At 40.8% G+C, this 22,330-nt stretch overlaps 1 long non-coding RNA gene across 1 annotated transcript in view; it reads left to right on the plus strand.

Moving 5' to 3' along the window:
- The first annotated feature begins 18,250 nt into the window (after nucleotides 1-18,250).
- Nucleotides 18,251-22,330, plus strand: part of LOC135556695 (uncharacterized) — a 41,776-nt gene continuing 37,696 nt past the window's right edge. Inside the window, exon 1 of the long non-coding RNA XR_010458038.1 lies at nucleotides 18,251-18,338. This is a non-coding gene — a long non-coding RNA (uncharacterized LOC135556695). The remainder of the gene's footprint in view (nucleotides 18,339-22,330) is intronic.

The following is a 22,330-nucleotide window of genomic DNA, read 5'->3' on the forward strand; positions in this document are numbered from 1 at the left end:
ACAGGTCTGTGAGAGCCGGAATTCTTACTGGTTGGTAGGTGATCAAATACTTATGTCATTCCCGCTCAGCCCAGTCAAAACTGTTCGCTGCTCTGGCCCCCCAATGGTGGAACAAACTCCCTCACGACGCCAGGACAGCGGAGTCAATCACCACCTTCCGGAGACACCTGAAACCCCACCTCTTCAAGGAATACCTAGGATAGGATAAGTAATCCTTCTCACCCCCCCCCTTAATGATTTAGATGCACTATTGTAAAGTGGCTGTTCCACTGGATGTCAGAATGTGAATTCACCAATTTGTAAGTCGCTCTGGATAAGAGCGTCTGCTAAATGACTTAAATGTAAATGTAAATGTAATGTCATGCAATAAAATCCAAATGAATTACTTAAAAATCATACAATGTGATTTTCTGGATTTTTGTTTTAGACTCCGTCTCTCACAGTTGAAGTGTACCTATGATAAAAATTACAGACCTCTACATGCTTTGTAAGTAGGAAAACCTGTAAAAATCAGCAGTGTATCAAATACTTGTTCTCCCCACTGTATATTCAGAGCCAGATCCCTGTAATGCTTAGAGAAGATCTTATGTCAAGTGTTATTGAAGTGTTGTGGTTGGAGGTTAACTTGGCACATCTAAAGCCTTTTCTTTTGGGGTGTTGCTATAGGCCACCAAGTGCTAACTGTCTGTATCTAAATAATCTGTGAAATGCTTGATAGTGTATGTGATGTAAACAGAGAGGTCTACTTTCTTTTTAGCCTTAGACCTGAATATTAACTGATTTTCATCAAGCTGTCCACTAAAGAGGGAGCTTTCACTGTAACCAGTCCCTGTAATCTGGTTCAGGTTATTAATAAACCTACCAGGGTGTTTAAAAACACTCCAGGAACAAGATCATCCACATGTATCGATCACATTTTTACTAACACTGTAGAACTTTGTCCAAAAGCTGTATCCATTCCCATTGGATGCAGTGATCACAATATAGTGGCTATAACCAGGAAAGCCAATGTTCCAACAGCTGGGACTAAAATTGTGTATAACAGATCATACAATAGATTTAGCTGTAACTCTTATGTGGATGAGGTTAAAAATATTTGTTGGTCTGATGTGATTAATAAGGAGCATCTTGATGCACTTGATGAATTTATGAAATTGCTTCTGTTAATGCCAGTGGCCGGTCATTGGTAAAAATAGAAAAGAGTAGGGGGCTTAGAGAGCTGTCCTGTGGTATACCACACTTTACATGTTTTACATTAAAGAAGCTTCCATTAAAGAAAACCCTTTGAGTTCTATTAGATAGATAGCTCTGAATCCACGATATGGCAGAGTTTGAAAAGCCATAACACATACGTTTTCTCAACAACAGGTTAGGATCAATAATGTCAAAGGCTGCACTGAAATCTAACAGTATAGCACCCACAATCTTCCGATTATACATTTCTATCAACCAATCTTCAGACATTTGTGTCAGTGAAGTATATGTTGAGTGTCCTTCTCTATAAGAATGCTGGAAGTCTGTTGTTCATTTGTTTACAGAGAAATAACATTGTATTAACATTGTATTAGTTTTGTATTGGTTCCAACATTTTTTCCAACAGTTTGCTAAGAGCTGGCAGCAAGTTGATAGGTCTGCTGTTAGAACCAGTAAAGGCCGCTTTACCACTTTTGGGTAGTGGACTTACTTTGGCTTCCCTCCAGGCCTGAGGACAAAGACTTTCCTCTAGGCTCAGATTAAAGATATGACAGATAGGAGTGGCTATAGAGTCAGCTACCATCCTCAGTAACTTTCCATCTAAGTTGTCAATGCCAGGAGGTATGTTATTATTGATCAATAACAATAATTTTCCACGTCTCTCACACTAACTTGCAAAATTCAAACTTGCAATGCTTTTCTTTCATTATTAGTTTTTTATGCATGAATATAATTGCTCACTGTTCATTGTTGGCATTTCCTGCCTAAGTTTGCCCACTTTGCCAATGAAATAATCATTAAAATAATTGGCAACATCAAATGGTTTTGTGATGAATAAGCCATCTGATTCGATGAAAGATGGAGTTGAATTTATCTTTCTGCCCATCATTTAAATTACTCCAAAGTTTTTTTCCATCATTCTTTATATCATTGAATTTGGTTTCATTATACAGTCTCTTCTTCTTTTTGTTGAGTTGAGTCACATAATTTCTGAATTTGCAGTAAGTCAGCCAGTCAGATGTTCAGCCAGACTTATTAGTACCTCCTTTTGCCCCATCTCTTTCAACCATACAGTTTTTACATTCCTCATCAATCCATGGAGCCTTAACAGTTCTAACAGTCAATTTCTTAATGTTTATGCCAATGCAAGTTGAGCAACTCCTTTGACACTATTCTGCAAGAGAATGGGTCGGTATTGGGCTGCACTGTAAAGAGGTTATTGTCCATTTTCCAGAATTTGTTAAAAAAACATTTTTTTTACTGGAAACTACTTATTAAAGGTCAAAACAACTTACTGGCAAAACGTTGCCTGACACTAGTAATCCGTGACAGTAACCTACTGTGCCTTCACTGACGTTTTGTTGACAACATGCACATCACTTGCTGATTGGCAGCATACTGTAGAAGCATCAGTCTATCAGAAGATTGCAGGAGTGGCTTATTTGAGGTGTGGCTTTTTTGGTGTTCCATGAGAGGGAATGTCATCCAAGTTAACCTACTCTGTTGTATTCTGTCCATAAACATTAAGCAGGAAATAATATAACAGGTAATCCAGGGTTCTGGAATCCAAGAGGTTGTGAGTTCAAATCCTACGTGTGGTTGCCTCCCAAGTGTGCTAATTGTGTCAGGATTTGGCCAGGGTTGTTCCAGGTTTTGGTCACTAGATGCCCCCATTGTGCTTTTTGACCTTATGTTTTTTCCCTTGTTCCCCATTATTATTTGCACCTGTGCCTCGTTTACCCTGATTGTATTTAAACCCTTAGTTTCCCTCAGTTCTGTGCTCTGTGTTTGTATGTTAGCACCCAGCCCTAGTGTTCTGTGTATGCTTGTCGATTCCGGTGGATGCTCTTGTGGAATTCTGTTTTTGTTTTTGAGTATCTCTTGAGGCTTTTTGTGCTATTCCTACCACCTTTTGGATTTGCCATTTTTGTATTGAAGGACTTCTCCTTTTTACTTTATTAAATACACCGTCTTAAGTACTGCTGTGTCTGCCTCATCTTCTGGGTTCTGCTGACTATTCGTGGCTCAGTTGGTTAAGTGACTGTTTCTCACTCTGGAGACCCAGGTTCGTAACCGGGTCCTGACAAATTGATGTTGAAGGTCAATTCCATTTAACTTCCAGTCAATTCAGAAAGTGCACCCAATTCCACATTTTCCAGTATTGAAAATAATTTGAATTTGTGTGTACTTCCTGAATACAGTTTGTTGTTGTACATACTGTGGAAACAACTATTCATGTATTTCTACAACTGAACTGTACGTTTACAGTAAATATACTGCACAACAACAAACTGTATTCAGGAAGTTCACAGAAATTCCAATTATTTTCAATACTGGAAAATGATTGAGACAGTAGATCTAGCTGGTCTGTCTTAATATAATAGAGACAGTAGCTCTAGCTGGTATGTCGTAATATAATAGAGAATAGATCTAACTGGTATGTCATACAATAGTAGAGACATTAGATCTAGCTGGTCTGCCATAACATAATAGATAATAGAGGCAGTAGATGCAGCCAATTCCACATTTTCCAGTATTGAAAATTATTTGAATTTCTGTGAACTTCCTGAATACAGTTTGTTGTTGTGCAGTATATTTACTGTAAACGTACAGTTCAGTTGTAGAAATACATGAATAGTTCTTTCCACTCTTTTCACTGCAACTCAGTAGCCAATAACTTACTTTAAAATGACATGATTTAAAAAAATCTGTTTTTGCCATAAGTGCATCTAAACAAGTATCCTGTAAGTTTAAATGCAATTGCAATTGAGGCGTGCAAAGTTCATTTGCAGGATGGGCAAAAAAAGTACCCAAGTGCATTGCTTTTCACAGTAAATATATAGCGAAACACTATTACTGTAGAAACATACTGTACATTTTCAAAAAAATCTGCCAAATTAAAAGCAATGGCTAACAGTGTAGTTTTATGTTGTCACGTTTTGAACCACATGATTTTACATGTGGAAAATCACGATTTCATACTATGTGAAAAAAAATGTGTTTTTGAACACTTCAAATGTAAATTCATGTAAAAACATGTTTTTGGAAGACTTCTTGTGACATTTCTATATTTTTGGAGCACTGCACATGTGACATTTCACATGTAAATTCATGTGAAAACGTGTTTTTGGAATACTTCATGTGACATTTCACATGTAAATTCATGTGAAAACGTGTTTTTGGAATACTTCATGTGACATTTCACATGTAAACATGTGTTTTTGGAACACTTCACATGTAAAAAATGGTGTTCTTGAAACTTCACATAAAATGCGTTTCCACTGTTCAGCTGAAGTATGGCCCATCCTGGGATTCTAAATCCCAACCTCTGGATTTGCGGAACACTGACATGTTTTTGCTGAACCACAAAGTCTGTAACATTCTCATATACATTTGTATGTGAGGCTGGGCTGACATTTGTTCACTTAGCAGAAGTGTGACATCTTTATTTAGTTATTCTGACTATTCCTTCATCATTGATTTAATTGAATTATTTTAGCAATTTTAGGCTTTTCTTTATAGTTGTCTAATGCTGGTATGTTATATTATTCTTATTTATTATAAATATAGTATTTTCTCCCGAACGCAAAAGTCCAAAGTGTGGGAATATTGGCGAAATCAGCTATTGACACAGACGTGGTGGAATGCGGTGACACAAAAGGTTGTCAGTTAAAATCCAAGGTAAGGAAACGTTTGAATAACAATGACTGTATAAATAAACTCATAATATAGTCATATATGTCAAAGTGGATTAAATATGTACATTGAAAACGCTATGCTAGAAGTGCTGCGTGTGTCATAGAGACTCATTTTTGTTTTAAGGGCACCGGATGTGAAGTGTTTCAAAAACGCCTGATTTCACGTGTGAAAATCCAAATCACCCGGAGTGTTCCAAAAACACATGATTTCACACGTGCAAATGCTACACGAGAAATCATGTGATTTTGCACATGTGAAATCATATTGTTTTTCCATAAGGGGTTGCACAATTCCATTAACTTTCGCAAAATTCCCAGGTTTTGCATGGGATTTTGGGGAAGTTGTCGAAATGGTGCAACCTTAGGGCAAACTAAGACAGAATCTTTGTCCGATTTCTACACAGGGGGCTTTCCAGGTATAAGCAGCAGTCTGGCTGAGATTATGATTCGTGACCAAGTACAAGACTCTGCCTCACCCACATTATCTGAGAGTGAACAACACAATGACACCTGTTGGCGAATAATTGGCAGCAGTTATATATATAATGTATATAATCTCAATGAAAAGCTTTATGTGAATTAATTCGGTAGTTTGTTTTAGATTTTACAGCCCATCAACAAAGGCTGTCCTACTGAACGTTAAGGTAATGTAACACCCAAATTAGCTCTCGTAAAGGCAGCAGCCTGGAGCATGTCAGTCTTTGAGGCGTCTTGTTCTTGTTCTGTATGTGGCAATTGCACTGTTCTGGGTCTGTGTAGCCTTGCAGAAAGAAGGGTTAAATGCGGAGGTTTTTCAACATACTCTCTCCAGTCAGCTGGAGATGTGCGATATTTTTAGACCAGGAGAGAGAGAGGGAGAGGAGATAGAGAGAGAGAAAGAGAGAGAGAGAGAGAGAGAGGAGGGAGAGAGAGCTGCCTTTAGTCTGATCGAAGTCATTTATTTTTCATATTTTCGCTCTTCCACAGCTCCACACACAGTAACCCCTCAAAATCAACTCTGGACCTCGAAGCCAGTTACACTGCGTTTTTTCATTGTTCCCCTCTAATTAATTATCAGGTTGAACATAAAACCAGGAAGCTTCGGACCTCTATTTTCAAAGCAGGGCGTCTGGTAGTATTAGAATGGTCTGGTTTAGGGGGATGTTCTATCGTTCCAATGTTGACATTTACCCCCTTTCTCTCTCTATCACCCATACCCACCCATTTCGCCCCACTCTCTCCCGTTGAATTAATTTGATACTATTTTAGAAAGTCTGTGTTTCTAAGGGATACCTAATGACGCAATGACGTCAATGCAGGTCAATAGCACACGGGTGAAATGGACTGGCGGGCTGAGAATAGCCGTGTGCCTGTGGCTGCGCGCGAACTCCTCGAGCTGTCTCCCAATGCCCGGAAACGAGTCTCCGCGTTAAAGCTGTTCGTTGGCACACGGTATAGCCTACTCATTGTAAGAAGGACTGCCTATTGATAATATTCCCTACACACAAATCGCTCGTGCTTTTAATGAATTGTTATTGTTGGAGATCCCGTTGCATCCTCGCTGTGTGAAGAGCTGGTCGTCTGACACTCTATGAATGGAGCGGGACAAGTCCCTGTCTCGCGCTGCTTCACAATATCACGGTACACGGTTCATTCACACTTTCCTACTTCCCCCATCTCCAAGTCATTCACATATGTCGCGGTGCGCATCGTAGGAACCACACCAATAATGTTCACCCCAGAGAGAACTGAAACGACGAGCACGGCGTGACCCCCTCCGTCCGTCCTGACGCAAGAGGTGCATACTGTTCCACTTTGTCTCCTAGAGTTATTTCCCTTTCTTGGTCTCAAAAAGCATCTAATTTAAGACGAATCCCTTTTGTAGGCTACTCGAGCACAGCCAGACAAGACTTCTTAGACAGGTAAGTGCTTTCTTTTGTGCCAGCGGGAATCATGACTTCTCTAGAGGTGCCACAAGTTGTCTCTTTCATCCCTGGCAATCAGGGTAGGCAGACATGATAAGACTTTAGTTCAGCATAATCTTGAAGCTATTTTATGTAGCCTTAGGACCAAAACATGACAGATATTTTAGCCCATTGCACTAATGTCTGAGGCATCGGAACACATGCATATGTACAATCGTTATTGTTATAATTTAGGCAATGGCAACTAACACTGTGGCTATATGAACGGTGCATATTATTTGGTTAGAGTTACTGTTAGTCCTGCAATTTGGGAGACATCCAACAATAAACACAGGGAGTTGTAGACAGTGCGGGCTTCGCTAATGCGTAGGCGTATTCACGTGCTGGGGTTCCGTCGCTTAGCCCGGTACTCTGCTGGGATGCCTAGTAACAGCTCTCTGAGAGAGAGAGAGAGAGAGAGAGAGAGAGAGAGAGAGAGAGAGAGAGAGAGAGAGAGAGAGAGAGAGAGAGGAGAGAGAGAGAGAGAGAGAGAGGGAGGGAGAAGGAGATGGAGGGGGTTGGGATATATATATATATATATATATATATATATATATATATATATAGAGAGAGAGAGAGAGAGAGAGAGAGAGAGAGAGAGAGAGAGAGAGAGAGAGAGAGAGAGAGGGAGGGGGGGGTTGGGATATATATATATATATATATATATATAGAGAGAGAGAGAGAGAGAGAGAGGGAGAGGGAGAGATATATATATATATATATATATGAGAGAGAGAGAGAGAGAGAGAGAGAGAGAGAGAGAGAGAGAGAGAGAGAGAGAGAGAGAGAGAGAGAGAGAGAGAGAGAGAGAGAGAGAGAGATGGATGGCACATAGCCTATAGCTGTCCATGGCAGCTCCGCACATGGCGCGTAATAGACAAAGCTGTAACATTGATTCACGAGCTAAGAGGTAAGCACTTTTTTTGTAGGCTACACTGTTACACTTTGATAATGTGTTCATGTGGGACTTGCGTCAGCGAGAACTTCTTGTATATTCCGCTGATTTACGTCATCCGAATGACATCGACTGAGTTATTTGAACGTTTAGCCTACCTTCGTAGTTTCGACGTTTTGGTGACCCTCTTTCCATTGACATAGCGTGTGACAGGTCTTCAAGAGCAATTATTTCGCTAGGCTGTATGCGTGTCCTAAAGGCACTGTATGGTTGTTGTTATGACGACAAAATAAACAACGACGTTTCAATTGGTCACTATAGGCTGTAGGTCTACTCGTTTTTATGGACTCGCATGAGATAAGTAAGCATACATTTTGCGTCTATTAACGTCTCAGCACCATGGACAGCGTCACCGTGCGGCTAATCGAACCACGGTCGGGCAATATTCTACTGCGCCCCTCATAACTTTTCAGCACCATGGACAGCGCCACTGTGCTGCCAATCTCACCATGTTTTTTTTACGCAGTGCTTTTTATTTGCCCCCTTCTGTACTTTACATCACCATTGAGTTCTGATAACTTCAGGAAGATGGCGGATATAAAACGTGATATTGAAATATCTGGGAGGGCGTTTTCAACATTTGAAGTAAAATATACTTCTCAACATAAAAACATGGACATTATATAGGCTAGGCAAAGGAATAAAATAGTTTATGCTATGGCAACCAGTTTGGCTTTACATCTGGGCTGGCGGATTGATCTAATATTTTTAGAGTCATTTCCGATGCACTGTACATTATTCAAAGAGTACAGTATCTAAACGGAGGCACTAGCCTTCATCTACTTTTACCCTCCAGGTTCTTTTTAGCCTACCATTGGAAACGTAGCTTGTTTTCAGGGCACGCCTTATGTAGTTATGTTCGAGTCGGGGAGATACTAGCTCGTTAAAACAAATGCTCCAGTTGAAATATTCATTAATCCGAGAGAAAGCTCCATTGAAAGCAGTGGAAGATGATGCTCCAGGGGGGATTGGAGGGAGAGAACTCGGGCTGAATGTGGCGACACCGTGCGGCGATCTTGGTGCTCTTCACTGATAGTCCCGCTCATTGATATTTGTTGCTGGTTCACTGATTGAAAGATTGCAGCTGCAGCAAAGGTGGATGAGAGAGAGAGAGAGTAGAGAGAGAGAGAGAGAGTAGAGAGAGTGAGAGAGAGAGAGAGAGAGAGAGAGAGAGAGAGAGAGAGAGAGAGAGAGAGAGAGAAAGCGAGAGAGAGAGTAGAGAGAGAGAAAGAGAGAGAGAGAGAGAGTAGAGTGAGTAGAGAGAGAGAGCAGAGAGAGAGTAGAGAGAGAGAGAGTAGAGAGAGAGAGAGAGAGAGAGAGAGAGAGAGAGAGAGAGAGAGAGGGTGTGGGCGAGTAGGTGGGTGGAGAGAGGGAGAGGAGGGATGGAAGAGATGAGGGAAGAAGGCAAGGGGTAACCTCAAGCAACAATACAAATGGTGCTAGAGTAGTGTTGTAGTAGGTAGCCTAGCGGTTAAAAGTGTTGGACCAGTAACCTAAAGGTCGTTGGTTAGAATCCCAGAATTGACTACATGAGAAAACTGGTCCTGTAAGCTCAGCTAAATGAACAAAATGTAGAAAAATAAAAAAATAAAAAAAGTAGTATCCGAGGCTTTTCAACAGTTTATAGGGAGCAAAACAGGAGGTGCCCCAAAGTTTATGATCCTACGGTTTCTGTCAATATCTAGTTATGAATGGAACTCCTATAGCTTTCTAAAAGCCCCAGCTCACTTCCACCCCGCCCTTAGTGTCAGGAGCTGCCCCAACTTGCTCTCCGCTGCAGAGTGGAAGCTGCAGACAGCGGAAATACAGTGTACTATTCATCATAATACAAGTCAATACGCATTATAAATAGCATCAACCACTGCGACGGACGCAACCTTTTTTTCCCTCTGAGATGACTTTTTGCACACACACACACGCACGCACGCACGCACACACACACACACACACACACACACACACACACACACACACACACACACACACACACACACACACACACACACACACACACATACACCGGTATCTCGTGACTTTTCACGCTGGTGCATGCTGGCAAGAGGTCAGGGTGAACCCGGGAAAGGAGAGTAGGGGGATGGAGATTGGGGAGGGGGTTAAGGATACGAGAGAGACTATTTAGAGCTAGGGTGTGTGCACAGGTTGTATCTGGCGTGTTGGTGCGCTTGTGCTTGCTCTGACAGTTTTGCTCTCACTGTGAGTCGATTCCGCTGGTGAGCGAGTCTAGCGCGTGGGTACGGGCAGCGAGCGTATAGAGATTGCATTGTTATTGTCACCAGCTCAGATAGAATGTTTGCCTAGCAAATACACGGATGGGAACCAAGCCTCAAGACTACAGTTCACACCAATCCAGTGGACGAGAAAGGCGCTTGAGACACAGGGGCGGGGGAGATGGAGAAAATTGTTAATTCGTACTATAGCGCTATATGAGACGCATAGGCTACATGGCCGTTTCTAGCCTCTCCACCCTTAATATTACCCAACCATTTTATTGCCAAAGCAAATTAAAAGATGGACAGACAGCAAATGTCGAGGCGGCGTCTTTAATCAGGCGCTATAGGCTGTAAAGTGGGGAGAATCTAAACGTGACGTCAATGCCTAGTAACTGACGCAGCCCCTCCACAAAAAAAATAGGGCTTTTTTCTTTTTTCGTCAGCAAGCTTATTTTTTTCCGATAAAAAGCCTAAACCACCGGGATAACGTGGGGTTATCCATGTTATGTGAAGGGAACTGATATATTTCTTATGTATAGGCCTATTTTCTGAATTGCAAATCAACCAACTGCTGTGTAGTGAATTCTTCAGCGAAAGTTGCATGGAGACAGGCGCGAGAAGGCGCCAGAAGAGCTGAGCGAGAGCACGCGAAATCACATATACATAATAACAATAAAATACGACAAGTACGAATGAGAGCGATACGGAGAGGCAGCTCTTGTGCAGAGTTGGTAGATGAAAATGTATGTAGCCTTCATTACATGCGCTCCACGTAACGTTCCTGAGCGATGCCTTTGTGAGTGTTTTTTTCCCGACTTACTGCGACCTAAAAATAGCACCATGGTTTGATCGCGCGCCAGAAATAGACAGAGGGTCTCACTTGTATAAAAAGGAAGCCGATCCTGAGAAAACGTGGACGTGCCATATTAAGGCTATTTATGAAGCATGGACTGAATATTTGTTTATACCCAATGTGTTATTCCATGTGTCAGTAGAGCATGTTTATGAATGCATTGTAAATGTGTTTTTCCTTCTCATTCCCTCGGTTCTGCAAGTGGTCCCTGGCCCCTGCATATAGGTAAGTGAGACTTTGAATGTACGATGTTTTTAATTCAATGTACTTTCTCAGTTTGTCATTTTTGCTCTGTTGCTTGTCTGTTGAGTCTTGTCGTGCTTCCCATCCCATTTAGTTCACAACGTAGTAACCGAAAAAGACTATAATTCTTGGTCTTATTTTTATCGGTTTTGACAACATTCAGATGAAACCATGCAGCCTTTCTCTGCAGGAAAGGGAATCACCCCACTGGTAAAATAGCAAGTTCAATCTCCTTTGTCTGTTGTTGGCGCTGTTGCGTCTCTTTTCACATCTCTTCCTCCCGCCAAAAAAACATAAGCTTGCGAGGGAAAATCCTTCTCTGATGAGCCTAATCTGCGCTAATTTCCCCCTTTTTTTAAGAGGATGCATAAAGACAGGAATGGAGGAGGAGGAGGAGAAGGCGGAGGAGAGGAAGAAAGGAGACGAGCAACGATGAAAAGTGGGAGCTGCAGCCTGAAACGTTGTACCGACTTGGGGAAACCCAGAGCTGTCCAACAGTAATGGTGCTGAAAATAACATCGAATGGCACCAGGGGGTTCCGTACATCACCAAACCTTAGGCGCGCGTGTTCGGAAACGAAACTAATGGTATTTCAATGAATGAAAACGTTTGCTCTTTCGCGGAGCCTGATCGGAGGCTGAGTCCTTTCCCTCAGGATCAATAGCCTACATGAAACTCCCGATTGTCGTTAGCTTTGAATGAGTTCGCCAGTAGCAGGTTGACTGTAGCAGCAGAGCGTAACATAGGCTATATACAGGGTTGGGTAGGTTACTTTCTAAGTGTAATCCGTTACAGTTACTAGTCACCTATCCAACATTGTAATCAGTAATGTAACTTTGGGATTCCCCAAACTCGGGAACGTAATCTGATTACTTTTACTTTTATTACTTTCCCTTTAACAGGCATTAGAAGAAAACAACAAGGATCCATCAAACGTATTTGGTGTGTGTTCTCTGACTTGTGGTCAGACGAGCTCAGGTGGAACAAACTTGCCTCTTTTTTGAATGCTGAATTGAATGTCTTTGAGAAAAGCAGAAAGGTGTCATGTATTTTTCCGCAAACATCCTTTCTGAATTTAAAAATAATCCATGTTTTTCAAAGTATCTGTAATCTGATTGCAATATTTTTTGCTGGTAACGTAACTGATTACAGTTACAGTTTTTTTGTTGTTGTTGTAATTAGCTGACATGTTGCCTAACTATTGCTACATATCATAGAGTAACATAGGGGAGTCTTCTTCCCGCCAGCGTCGTTTGAACAGTTTAAACAGATAATGTGTAGGGCTAAAACAGGGAGGCGAAAGGCGGGTAGACTTGGATTACCCTTCTGCACACGTCATGCATTGCCATCTTCAGCGTATCAAGCTACCTATAGGCTATACCGTATGATATGATTGTATACCCATCTTCTGAAGCATCCCCAAAACATTTGTTTCTTCATTCTTAAACAATGTGATCGTCACCATCCACGTTTCATTGAAAAAATAGCCTACCGTTTGCAATGCTGCTTTTCAATCCCATATGCATGACTTTATGACAAAGTGAAGACGAACCTCGTGTTTTATTTGAATTAGGGAGCGATTCTAGAGGTCGTGGTTTGAGGGCCATAGACCGTACCGCCAAATTCCTGTTTTGGTCAGACTTCTCTCCACAGTAACTTAGCGTTATACTGTAGATGTGGTAAAGAGGGGGGTCGATATTGACGGTTTGACAACAAGATATTGGGCTGCCAATTGGGCTGCCAAATGGGCAAGGAATCACCCATACAATTATGAAAGTGTCGAAACAATCACAGCCAATTTAGCAACGATGTAGGGCCCATAGATTAAAGTAGCCTAAGCAATGTGTCGCATGTCAAAATATTGAATCGAGTTCAACCAACGCTCGTATCTGCCTGCAGTTTCGTTCACGTCACACAATAATCATGCTCACTCACTCATAACTACAGTCCTCGCACGACTTTTGTCCGATAGCCTATATATAGCATTATTTTCGCCGCGGGAGAAGAGTTTGCAGTACACGACATTTACAGTGTCATATCATGGAAAAATACATCGTCAATGACTGGCTCGTGTTGTGATAGAGTGTGTAACCATTCACCTGTTATATTACTTCCATCTTTCAAAAAACCTTCGCATTTACTCATCCTTTATCCAAAGCCAGCACCAGATATAGAGACACATCTCCTTCCTTCAATAATTACATTTCGGGCCGTGTAATTTCAGTGGAAACCACGGATTCTCGAGTCGTGACAGCTAAACTGAGTAATGTGCGCGTTGGCTGCGTCAGGAGAGGCAGTCACTGTGCAGTGCAGACGGAGGGAGAGAATCGTGACTGACTGGACAGACGGTCGCAAATGAAAATAGCACCCATTAAAAATACCCAGCAGGGACTGGGCAACGTTTTTGATACATTTTCATTGATGTCCCCCTGAATACTACCTCGTTCTTGTTACCCTGCATGCTTTACTAATCGTGGCACCAACTTGATGCAGGAGAAGAGAGTTTCAGGGATAGTGGGGCGGTGGGGAGGAAGAGGAGAAGGAGGGAAGGAGGGGGGGGGTCTTGGTTTGGGATAAAACGAGACACACATTGGGGAGGGAAGATCCATACATAGAGCGTGACCCAGCCTCCTACTCGGTACAGTAACTTTCCTTGTTCCAAGAGGAACAAGTACACAGGGGCTCTTGTGATTTAAAAAAAAAAACAAATTGATGGGGTCTAAAAACATAGAGACATGGGACTGTGAGAAAATAACTTCAAGGGTAAGTAGAGTTTTGCTATTCTGTAACTTTCCCGATTGATCTAAATTTATTAAGTCCATTAAAGATTGTTTAACCATTAGTGTGTGCAGAGTTTAAGAATTGGGCTAGGTGACTATTGTTATTATTGACGTATTATTATTATCATTCTGGTGTTTTGTTCCGACTCTTCTTCTTCTTCTTCTTCTTCTCCTTCTGTGTTGGAGCCTTCATTGTCATTCTGGATAGCGCTTGCAATAATTCTGAATCTTTAACATGTGGTACTGACAGCAAGTGTGTTTTGAGAGACCCCCGTGTCCTCACTATCAGTGGTACCATCCAGTGAACCCTCGCTGGTCATACAATAGAATCACTTCAGATGCTTGTCGTGTTGTTGTTATCGCGTGGAGGGCGCTGCAGCGCTTTCCCACGCCTGGTTCACATGCGTTCTGTGGCGCCACATTCATATCAAACTTTTCAAAATGGTTCGTGTCTAGTCTATATGCATGCACATGTATTAACATATGAAGGGTTGTCACTTGGGATGCAGTAAGGATTTCAATAGCTAACCTGTTGTGATTTATTTTTTCATAATTTTAAACCGGGTATAATTAATTGTGATCTGATTTGTGTATGCCAACACGCATTAGCCGTAGGTAAGATGCAATCCATGCCCGAATCAAGAATCAATCGATCAATCGATATATAAAATCCACCCAGATGTTCTTTGTATAAAAAACCTTATTCGGTCGCATTTATCAAGTCACTTTCACCAGCTAGGACACAATTTCGTTTCCCCTTTCTTTTTCTTTTTTTCTTTTTTTTTTAAAAAGGGGGGTCCCTATATGAGCGAGACACCGATTGGTCGATGACGAGTTTTCGTTTGCTCCAATAAGATCCCTCACTGCTCTCTATTTATTGCGAGCAGATTACTTCTTGCTCCCTCCTTACACAGACCGCTCGAGCGGCTACAGCGAGCTAGTTCTCCACTAGGCGACATCACGAACGAGGGGAATGTATATATATATATATATATATATATATATATATATATATATATAGAGAGAGAGAGAGAGAGAGAGAGAGAGAGAGAGAGAGAGAGAGAGAGAGAGAGGGAGAGGGAGAGGGAGAGAGAAAATAAAAACAAAAATCAGTGCTCCTTCTGATTTTCAGCGCCTAAACGACCAAACTGGCTTCAACATTTGTGCATTTGGACCAAATGATATTCGAGAGAGAGAGGGACTGGGGGTGAGAAGGGAGAATAAGGGAGAAGTGGGAGAAATGAAACTACGGAGAAGGAATGAGATTCAGGTCCATGGACAGCGGTAGAATGCAGTAGCGTTGGCATTTTGATGTAGCTTCGCTTGGAACACCCCCCCCCCTCCCGACTCGCCTCATAGTGTGTGATTCAGTTGGAGTCACACAGTTGCCTAGGGTTGCTGATGGCTGGATGCACCCAATCCGGGACGGGAGATAAGCGAGGAAGCGACCTTTTTTGATGTCGCTTGCTTAAGACTCACGGACTCTCGACAGGATGTAGAGACAGAAGCCGATCTGATCTGTCCTTCGCGAATCTTTTTGCGGTCTGGGCTTGCTGTACATAACTATCAAGCTGGGAAGCCCTTACCCCAAAAAGCATTGGCGGAGGGCGCATTCGCCGAGTCACATCGCAAGACGTCTTGCAAGCACGCTTCGTGAATTTTTTTTCAACAAAATCTCTTTTTAGTCTCTTTTTTCCCCCTCTTGCTTTTTTACATGATAATTTTTTGTTGTTGCTATAATTATTGTTATTATTCGGATAATTGCTATCATTGTTATTGGGCCTACTTTATATAATTGTTACGTGTTAATTGTTCTTGGTTTGTTATTTGTTTTTATCGTGAGCCTAAGGTCCCATTTCCAAACTTCGGTGTCCCTCCCAACCCGGGGATACTTAAAATATTTCTCAGCTCCAGAGTTTCTGAAAATGTTTTTGACTCAACTTGGAGTAATGTGATGTCAATCAGTTCATAGCACCACACCCCCCAGCTCCACACCATCAGTACATACTATAGTCCCCTCAGCGGTACGCAGAACGCCCTGCTGAGAAATAAGGCTGCGGCATCCCGAATGATACCCGATTCATTATAGTGCACTATTAACTATACTATTGCAGCCTCACAATAGTGACCGTGCAGCGAGAGAGAGAGAGAGAGAGTGTGTGTGTGTGTGTGTGAGAGAGAGAGAGAAAGAAAGAGCCGTGCTGTGTGCAGCCGTCCTCTAACAGGAGCGGATAGACTGAGATGTTTATTTTATTTCACCCTGCCGACTCGTTCTCTCTTTCACACACACACACACACACACACACACACACACACACACACACACACACACACACACACACACACACACACACACACACACACACACACGCACGCACACACACACACACGTGTTTCCCCCCAATGTTTTGATATGTAGCCTATTCCCCCTCGAGCATCGCCCGCCGCTGCCCCTTTAATCAAGCCTAAAGCATGGAGCACATCCTTACATCTGTGGGCCATATAAGTTAACGTGGAAGCCCAATTTGAATTGATTGATCAGTTGACAAACTCCGACACATTCCTCAAATTTACTTCCCATGCATCACACTTGTGCACATGCGCAAAACCATGAAAACAAAACTCGCAGTTTTTTATTCCTTGTCCAGTTCGATAGAGTAAAATACTGCTATAATGACACAACTCAATTTACACCCGAAAAACAAAGTTAAAAAGCATACACCGGAAGATTTATTATACTCTTTTCTCCCTGAGTCCAGGGTTTCCCCGACCATTATGCCTCAGCTCAACCGTTTCAGGGGCAATTATATGAATGTGGGAATAGTATTTACTTGTTTCATTCAAAATAGTTTGCTACTAATCCGTACAGTCAAGTGTCGGCTATTTATAAGAATGATGTAATGGCATTGCAAGACATCCAGAACTCATATCAATAGGCCTACTACTTCTAGTCTGCGGTGAATGACACCACATATCATTGGCCTCGTCAAATGACATGACTTGTAACAACATGCATACAAACTCAACTGAAGCTTCGAGTGTAACTTTATAATGTATAAGATGTGGGAATTATCCCGAGAGGTCAAAGGTTGTTTTCCTATTTATAATGAGAAAGAAACAATGAACGCACCAGTGGCACTCCCGTTCAGCACCATGGACAGTGTCACATGTTCACCAATCTGACGACACTGTTCTTCCTCGGCCCTATTTCAGTGCCGTCACACTCTGTCAATCTGCAGCTCAAATCAGTAACTAAATAAACATAAATGGGGCTTCATGCCACCCATGCTCGAGCCTTTATTTGGCTAGCTATTGGCATGAGTTTGTTTTCTTATGGTAAAAAGTATTTGAGACAGTAGTGTACGCTTATAAAAAGCATACAATAGTTTACACTTGACAGTGGAGATTGTCCTACTGAGATAAAACAATAGTTTACACTTGACAGTGGAGATTGTCCTACTGAGATAAAACAATAGTTTACACTTGACAGTGGAGATTGTCCTACTGAGATAAAACAATAGTTTACACTTGACAGTGGAGATTGTCCTACTGAGATAAAACAATAGTTTACACTTGACAGTGGAGATTGTCCTACTGAGATAAAACAATAGTTTACACTTGACAGTGGAGATTGTCCTACTGAGATAAAACAATAGTTTACACTTGACAGTGGAGATTGTCCTACTGAGATAAAACAATAGTTTACACTTGACAGTGGAGATTTTGCTACTGAGATAAAAGTCAACTTCTTGCTTTGAACCAACCTTGATCAAACCAGAGTTGGTTGTCTCTTATTGGACACACAACCACTGTTTTGCATGGTGTTGTATAGTTGTTGTAATGTGCATTTAGGATAGGTAGCCTACATATTTCCTAATTACTATTTTGGTATTTGAACGCCACTGCATGTATTAAATGCCAATACCATTGGCTAAATATAAACGTCATGTTTTGTAGTTTGTGTGCGTGGAGCAATATGGATAGACAACGATGCATTGAGTAGCCAAGGCCTAACTAGGCATATCTGTATTCTCTAATAATTGTTAAACTGTCTCGGAAAATATTTGAGCTATATGTAGGAAACAGCCAAGGCAACGTTTACCTGTTTTAGAATCTCTCGAAGCAGTCACTAAATTAGTGTGAATTTAAGACGTTTCACTGCATGTGCATTGTTGACGTATGGCCTTCATGCAATCACCACATTCTTTCAAAGCCTCTGTATTTGTGAGAACGGGACTACACTCTTCCACTCAGTTGTTTTATATTTCAATGACAATGCTCTATCAATCTAACAGAACTAATGATACGACTGTTTTTCCGTTTTCTGTAGGTGAGAGCCTGACTTGACGAAGAAGGGCTCTGGCGTTCGTTCCCTACGCCATGTTACATCCTGGCCAGAAACGTCGACTCTCTTGGGATTTCGTCGTCTCCATTGAGAAAGGTAGCCAGCCTATAGGCCTATCACCCCTGGACCACTAAAATCACCACCTTTTTGTCTGTTCTCGTGTTCAGCGCAAGGTAACAGCTAACCCGAGAGTGTTAACAGAGGCTATGACAGAGGCCACTAGAACGATGACATCAGAAAATCACTTCCCTTTGAAATAGCATTTTGTCGGGGCATTATCACGTGGACAGAAGTTGACCGTCAATGAATGTTAAACAATTGTAAATCATCGCAGTCCTTTGTTATAAATATATACTATGGACACGTAATGTCATTAAACATGAATCTCTTTTTAGATTTAAGATACCTAAATACAACAAATACAATTGTTCTTTGTCGAGGTTTGACACCTTCCATGTGTATATTTAAGCCCATTGTGTCATCAGTGCATGTGTGTGAAGGGTGTCTAGGCTATGCCTTATTTTACTGATCTGTGATAGCGAGAACGTCTGGTGTAGGCATATATATAGTGTAGTTAACAAACGGGCCTGTCTGTCATTTTGTATTTATTTAACCTTTATTTAACCAGGTAGGCCAGTTGAGAACAAGTTCTCATTTACAACTGCAACCTGGTCAAGATAAAGTAAAGCAGTGCGACAAAAACAACAACACAGATTCTGAAAGATGTTTTGGTGGTTAATGTGTTACTAATCTGTTATAAATCATGGAAACAAAATCTATATATCTGAGCTAGTACCAAACAACGTTCATAGACCTATTATGTCATATTTTCTGCAATTAGTGAATAACCCGGAAATAAGCAGTGGAAGGAGGGCTAATGAGGGATCCATGAGCAGATCCGTGACGTCACATGACAAATTATTCCCGCTGGGATTGTTTACTAAACCTAGTCAAGTTTAGGTCTGGAATGCTGTGAATTAGTGGTATAACCTGTGTCTCTCAGAACATGGCTTTTCAAGGTGTCCTTCATAATATACAGGGTAATAGTGAGATTGTTTTTGACTACACTGTAAAACATTTCCTGTCATTTTTACAATCAATTACTGGCAGCACAAAAAGCCAGTAAATTACTGTAGATTTACAGGACCTTAAAAGTAATACAAATCTACAGCATATTACTAGAACACCTGATTACAGTAACATGCTGTATTTCTAGAATTTACAGTGCATTTACTGGAAGTACAGTGGTTAGTAAACTGTTGCAGGTGTACAGTGCTGGTAACTAGTGCCAACAACGGCAGTATTTCTGTTACATGTATTTGATATAGGTCTTAAGCACCGTGGTTAGTAAACTGTTTGCGGGATACTTTCAATAACTAGTTTGTCATTATATTTAACTGGCCTGAACTACAATTCATGTAGCCTATTTTGTAACAGTTTCATTTTTCACATTTACATGTTTTGGTCATTTAGCAGATGCTCTTGTACATAGCAACTTACAGTCAGTGCATTCAGGTTGATAAAAAACACACATTTCACAGTCACAGCAAGTAAAACGTTTCTGTGACCGCTACTGGGAATGTTGTTGTAGTTGAACATACAATGGTCTTCAAAATGACTTGTATTTGTAACTAAATACCTTTTGTATGTTTCTTTTCCTGTCTCTGGCTAGTGTAAATTACATTACTGTAAAATTTACAGCAACTTGCCACCAGCTTCCTGTAAGGTACTGTAAAATGCTGGGCAATGACATAGTACAATATGGTAAAATTAGCTTACTAGACTCATTTAAAGTAAATGCTACTGAAGTCATGTTGGTATTTCACTGTAATTACATAGGACAAGTGCAAGCAGGTTGGCTGACAGGTATTTGTATATTACAGTATATTTCAGAATATTTGGCATTTGTATCACCTCCACGCCTAGAGGCCTAAACAAAAGCATCCGAAAAGATCAAAAGGACATGGATAAAAACTCAAAGACTTGCTGCCACTCTGATCTGTTCTGTATATACATTTAATTGTTAGGGAACCACTACCACATATCACCTAATATAACAAGTATAGCCTTTTACAAGGCATGCCTCAAAATGTGTTAATGAGCCATGACAATACCATGCACCCACAAAAGGTTTTTGGCGCTCCAAAATTACAGAAGTTTACTGTATTCTATGGGGGTAGTACTGCATTACAGTAAATGACAGGCAGCACAGTAGCCAGCAAATTACTGTAGATTTTCAGGAAAAAAAATCAGATTCCAAAAATACAGTATGGTACTGTATTCTGTGGGGTGGTAATGAATTGCAGTAAATTACTGCCAGAGCAGTAGGCAAATACTGTACATTTACAGGACAAATATATATAAACAAAAAAAGTATGGTAATGTATTCTGTAGGGCACAGCATTCTCACTAACGGGTGCAACAAATATAGCCTTTTACAATGCCGCCCACAGCATTTACCCACAATGCACCATAATTCACAGTATGCTGCTGCAAATATACAGCAATTTTACAGAAGTGTGGTGGAACACCATTGAGCCTGCATAATATATTGCTCCTTTTTTTTTACAGCAATTTGTTACAGTGTACAGTATTTCTCATTCTGGGTGCATTTTCTATTGCCTCTGTGAGATATGTGTAGTTTAAGGAAACAGTATGTATGGTTTTAGGAAACAGAAAACAGTATGTATGGCTTTAGGAAACAGGATATAGTATGTATGGTTTTAGGAAACAGGAAACAGTATGTATGGTTTTAGGAAACAGTATGTATTGTTTTAGGAAACAGGAAACAGTATGTATGGCTTTAGGAAACAGGATATAGTATGTATGGTTTTAGGAAACAGGAAACAGTATGTATGGTTTTAGGAAACAGGAAACAGTATGTATGGTTTTAGGAAACAGTATGTATGGTTTTAGGAAACAGGAAACAGTATGTATGGCTTTAGGAAACAGGAAACAGTATGTATGGTTTTAGGAAACAGGAAACAGTAGGTATGGCTTTAGGAAACAGGAAACAGTATGTATGGTTTTAGGAAACAGGAAACAGTATGTATGGTTTTAGGAAACAGTATGTATGGTTTTAGGAAACAGGAAACAGTATGTATGGTTTTAGGAAACAGGAAACAGTATGTATGGTTTTAGGAAACAGGAAACAGTATGTATGGTTTTAGGAAACATGATATAGTATGTATGGTTTTAGGAAACAGGATATAGTATGTATGGCTTTTGGAAACAGGAAACAGTATGTATGGCTTTAGGAAACAGGAAACAGTATGTATGGCTTTAGGAAACAGGAAACAGTATGTATGGCTTTAGGAAACAGGAAACAGTATGTATGGCTTTAGGAAACAGGAAACAGTATGTACAGTACCTTCAGAAAGTGTTCAAACCCCTTGACTTATGCCACATTCTGTTGTGTTACAGCCTGTAGGGCTGCTCTGGATAAGAGCGTCTGGTAAATGACTAGCATGTAAACATGTAGCATGTAAATTCAAAATGGATTAAAAATATATATATCTCACCCATCTACACACAATACCACATAATGACAAAGTTAAAACATGTTTTTAGAAATTGTAGCAAATGTATTGAAAAGGAAAATCTGGAAATACCTAATTTACATAAGTATTCACACCCCTGAGTGTGTACATGTTAGAAGCACCTTTGGCAGTGATACATCTGCGAGTAGTTCTGGGTAAGACTCTAAGAGTTTTGCACACCTGGATTATACAATATTTGCACATTATTCTTTTAAAAATTCTTCAAGCTTGTCAAGTTGGTTGTTGATAATTGCTAGACAGCCATTTTCAAGTCTTGCCATAGATTTTCAAGATGATTTAAGTCATCTGTAACTAAGTCACTTAGGAACATTCAATGCCGTCTTGGTGAGCAACTCCAGTGTTGATTTGCTCTTGCGTTTTAGGTTATTGTCCTGCTGAAAGGTGAATTTGTCTCCCAGTGTTTGTTGGAAAGTTGACTGAACCAGAATTTATTTTAGTATTTTGATTGTACTCTATTCCATTAGATGCAGCCACCACCGTGCTTGACAATATGAAGAGTGGTATTCAGTGATGTGTTGTGTTGGATTT

This window comes from Oncorhynchus masou, chromosome 15 (assembly GCF_036934945.1).
Source record: "Oncorhynchus masou masou isolate Uvic2021 chromosome 15, UVic_Omas_1.1, whole genome shotgun sequence".
NCBI lineage: Eukaryota > Metazoa > Chordata > Actinopteri > Salmoniformes > Salmonidae > Oncorhynchus > Oncorhynchus masou.